Source organism: Apis dorsata, unplaced genomic scaffold (genome assembly GCF_000469605.1).
Source record: "Apis dorsata unplaced genomic scaffold, Apis dorsata 1.3 scaffold_5, whole genome shotgun sequence".
Taxonomy (NCBI): Eukaryota; Metazoa; Arthropoda; class Insecta; order Hymenoptera; family Apidae; genus Apis; species Apis dorsata.
In genome coordinates this window covers 600,942-605,943 of record NW_006263308.1, presented here as the reverse complement: position 1 = coordinate 605,943, position 5,002 = coordinate 600,942, and the positions used below count along the sequence as shown (strand labels likewise).

The 5,002-nt window shown below is 28.5% G+C and overlaps 1 protein-coding gene and 1 long non-coding RNA gene across 4 annotated transcripts in view; both read left to right on the top strand.

Annotated features, from left to right (window-relative positions):
- LOC102679605 (alpha-mannosidase 2) overlaps positions 1 to 5,002 on the top strand; it is a 78,773-nt gene that overhangs the window by 63,781 nt on the left and 9,990 nt on the right. The window lies entirely within an intron of this gene.
- Positions 1,837 to 4,291, top strand: LOC116185082. Its single transcript, XR_004149838.1, has 3 exons — positions 1,837 to 2,227; positions 2,652 to 3,430; positions 3,877 to 4,291. It is a non-coding gene; the product is annotated as an uncharacterized LOC116185082 (long non-coding RNA).

Sequence of the window (5,002 nt, the reverse complement as noted above, 5' to 3'; positions counted from 1 at the left end):
TCTCTCTCTCTCTCTCTCTCTCTCTCTCTCTCTCTCTCTCTCTCTCTCTCTCTCTCTCTCGTAGAACACAAGAAACCTTCGGTTGCGAAATGCAGAGGAAGGGCAATCGAAAGAGATCCTGGCGGCGATATTACTCGGCTTGAGATCCACCCTCTTCGGTTGCTGGTGAATATCCTCGTCGAAAGCTTCTCCCGTGTATAAAGGATGTAATTTAAGTCCGCCAGGATATACACAGAGCATCCCTCTGTGATCCTCTTTTCTTTAGATTTTCTTTTCCACTGTCTTCTTCTTCTTCTTCTTTTTCTTTTCCTCCTCTCTCTTTCTCTTTCGTTCAGTTTTTTATGATCCTTCGACGATGCTTCGCAATTGGGGGATGCTTTTCCAAGTCGATCTTGCGTGAAATCCAAGAGGAAGTTGGATCCAGTTTGAATTTATATTGGTTTTTTTTTTTGAGGGTTTTAATGGGGATTCTTCTTTATTTAAATTCTTACATTATGATTCTATTGTAATTGGTAATACGATACGTTTCATGTTTCTATTGACTCTTGAATTGGTATCACAAATGCAATTTCTTCCTCAAATAAATGTTTTTATGTAACATTTTTTAAATTGATATTTTGTTTGTTTTATTAAAAAAAAAAAAAAAAACAAAAGCATTTCGCTTAAGTTTCGTATATTGTCAAAGATTTTATTACAATATATCAGTATGGGTCAAAATCTATATTGTCTCGTATTTTTATCATCTTTAAATCTAACCTAACCTCACTTAACTTCAGTGTTTCATATTCCTGCCATGCATCTTTTTTTATGATTTACGAATGGTCTAAAATTTTATGATTTATATTCGAGAGATTGATAAAATCATAGCAATAAATTCTACAACAAATGCTACAACGATTTGCCACTTTAAAAAAAAAAAGATAGGATAACAGTTCAAAACAGTTGAAACAAACTATAAGTTGTTTCTCAAGCTAAAAATTAAAGGATAAATAATGTCCCTCGGCGTGGCTCAAGATATTCCACCACACTTTATTCCTCTTGGAAGAAAAGTTTCGCGATTACTCTCGCGAAATCCAATTAAGACGTCATTCCTGTTATTTCAGACACAATTTTTTTCAACCACTATTTTAATATTTACATACAAAAGTCAGTACGAGATGCTCAAAAAGAATCGATCACTTGTTTCGAGACGATATTTCGAGGGAAAGAGGGGAAAGTTAAAAATTACGAGAATGCTTGAGAAAAGTTTCGAAACGATTGTAATAAGCTATTGGATTGGTGGATCGTTAGGATGGTAGAAGTAATCTGATTAAAAGAGAAGGATTGATCTATTTACGAATTTGCATCATTTTTTGTAATTAATGCAAAGTATACTTGAGTGGAGAAATAATATAGTGATTTGGAGGTTGTAAAAGATAAAATGAATGGATTTTAATAAAGAATTTTTTTATTTCGGATCGTAAAACTGAATGATGTCGAAACATGTAAGCAGTTTCGTAAAAATTTAATGTAATAAGTTTTATAAGCAGAGAGGATGAACCTATAAAGCGAACAGATGTGAATCTGTAATTAGCTTTGGAACAATGATTAAATTTTATTAACTTTTTAGAAACTTGATCGAGAGAGACAGATCTTATACAGTTATATTATATTATATATATTATATTATATAAGTATCTACAAAACTTATAATTAGACATAAAATAACAAATATTACAAAAGATTAAAAAAGAATATATTTAAAAACTACATATTAAAAATTATTAATTGATATTCAAAAAATTATTTTTCTTACAAAATTTTATCAGCAAAATTCTCCAAATTTTGTGCCAGATCTGGATTAAATTTTCTTTTCAATTATTTATTACACATATTTGCAAAGAAAATATAAATATTAATTTATAGGTTAAGTACATCGATGATCACTTCACTAACGTGAAGTTATTTCTAATTCGAATCAAACGATTCGGATGAGAGGGAAGCGATTGGTTTGAGGTTAGATTTTCACAGTAGATGGCGCTCATAGGCGAAATTATGCATCTCGTAGCGACAAATTCTAGCGTCACGGATCGTAAACGGATCAACGTAATTTACGATCACGAACGCGTCTAATTCCGATCGCACCTGTTCGATCAATAGAACGATTGATTTATCGAAATCTAAGAGGACAATGGCGCCAACCAACGATAATAAACCGTTCCATTGTTTAATAGAGGAAATCGCATAGGTATAGCCATCACTGAGCGACAAATTAATTATCCGTTCCACATAAATTTCTTGATATAGGTTATCTCATCGAACTTTTTACTGTAATGAGTGAATTTAAGAAAATTGATTTAAAAAAATTGTGATTATGAGTGTATTTAATTGTATTAAATGTATCATAATATTTAATTAAGATTATGTTTGATTATAATATATATAGATAATGAAATATCTATATATATGAAATTTTACATTTTTTATTAAATTTAAACTTTTTTTGATTAGATTAGAAAATTTTTGGTAACTATTTTATAATAGAATTATATGTATTTTATGTTATATGCTTTTTAAGAATTAGATATTTTCTAAAAATGTTAACTCGAAGCATTACTCGTTTATGTTATTATGTTATTGAAGGTTAGGTTTAACGTAATTTTTATTTGCAGGTTAAAATAAATTTTTCCACGAAATGTTCGTTTCATTACGATTAAACTACTTCGAAGAAATAAATTTCGAAGAACAGAGTAAAAATAAAATTCTGTGGAATTATTCGAATACAAAATAATACATGAAAGGAAGCATAGTTAGATGGATGGTAACAACTGAAATTAGAATGATATCGAAGAATAGAGTAGATTAACCGGGCTTTGAAATTCAGAAATTCACGTAAAAGTAACGGAAAATGAATGGAAGAAGAGGAGTATCGACAATTGTAGAAATCGAGATAACCACGATCCTGGCCTCGAATGCGCAGGAAGCCCGATAATAACCGGAAGTGCACCGAGACGAGTCCATTACCAACCTGTCCTGAAATGCTGGGCTCGTTTCGCTTGGTCCCTGAAAATTAGCAACGACTAACGAGCCCCGTTATCTCCATACCGATTTCATCGTGCGAGATTCACATTTCTCATCTAATTTCCTTCTCAAGTTGAAGATTAAACGAGAAACTCGAAACTTTGGTTTTCGAAAAATTTAAAATTTCTTATTATAAATGTCGGTAAGATAGGATTATAGTATATAGGATTATATAAACTAGATTTAAATGGAATTAAAATTTAATATAAGTTAGATTTTGAACTTTTGAACATTTAATTTTAGGTTTATTTAAGAAGTATTGGGGAAATAAGTTTATTAAGTTAAAATTTTGAACACGATTAAAATATGTATTTAATATGAATGATAATTTGATCAATATTATAATTCTCTTAAACGTTAGATTTATAGGGTAAGTTAATTCAACTTCAATTTGACTTAGATTAATTTTGATTTGTACTTTTATCATGATTAAAATATTTTATATAATAATTTTATTATTATATTTTAACTAGAAAGTTAAATCTATGTTATAATAATATACCTTTAGTTAAGTTAGAGTGTTAAACTTAAAATGTGGCCAGAATCTTTGATTTGAAGTAGAATATTAAATTTGAATTATCACATTACATATATTAAATTTAAATTAGATTTAACTCAGACACAATTGTGATATGTAAAATTATGTTTGAATAATTTTTAAATTTGATCTAAAATTGCGCATTAAAATCAGATTTAAGTTAAAATTCCATTGATAATGATTTTTCATTGATTCATTCATTAATAAAATTATTATATAGAAAAAATTAGTTTATTTCTTACATCAATATTCATGTGAATCTATATAACATTTCCCAGGTTTTCAAAAACTTGAAATATCTTCGATTCTCATGAAATAAGAGCAACAAGTGGCACATAGTATTTATTATCCTTCTGTTTGCTCCAAGTTCTTCCAGCTGACTAATGCGACGCTTCACTACTAGACGTGTCTGTCAGTAATAAAGGTCGACGCTCTATCGAACGATCTGAGTAGTCGCGGTACGCCTCGTGTCAGACTGCCGCTAGTGATGGTTAACATTTTAAGGTCAGCCAGCGACGGGTTGAAAGCTGAATTATTGAAATAGTAACGATTCATCTTCGAGCGTGCAGAATTTATTCAAATTGAAAGAGATATTAATCCTGTGAATCGTACATGGGTGAGAAATTCATATTAAAAATAAAATATTACGAAATTAATTATAAATTGTTGTTAATAATGAATAGAATCTTTATATTTTTATGTGACATTTCGTTAGAATAATTCTTTTATTATTATTCTTTTTTATATATTAAAAATTTTTCATAGTTTTATTGAAACGTTTCTGAAAAATGTTCAGAGTGAATATATGAAATAAATAAAATTATTCTAAGTTATAAAATTTTTAATAAAATAAATAATGAAATATAATCATTGATCAATTTATATCATTATCAATCAAGATCAAGATCAAGATAAAAATAAATTTATTATACTTTTTTCAATATACAAAAATATAAAAGTAATCAAATTGAAAAATATATTGGAATTAAATATATAAAAATAATATATAAAAATATATAAAATAATATATATAATAATATATAAAAAATATATAAAAATAATAAACTTTATAATAAATTTCTTATTGAAATAAAAAAAAAATTAAACATTTAATTATGGTATAAAGAGTTAATATATTTAATATAGAAATCATTCTTCTCAGTCTCCACGAAAACTTTCCCCTTTAACAATACTTAGCCCGGATGAACTTGCCAATTCTGTGAAATTAAAGTTCAAACATCCCTCAGAATGCCATTCGAACGACGATTCATTATTCCAGAAAATACACTTCATTTTCTAACTTTTTCCGTCTGTAGAAACTCTTTCTGCCTTCCCCTTACCCCTTTCTTGATGCACAAACTTTTTCCACCTATGCTTTCCTCATTTCATGTCATCTAGCCTCGC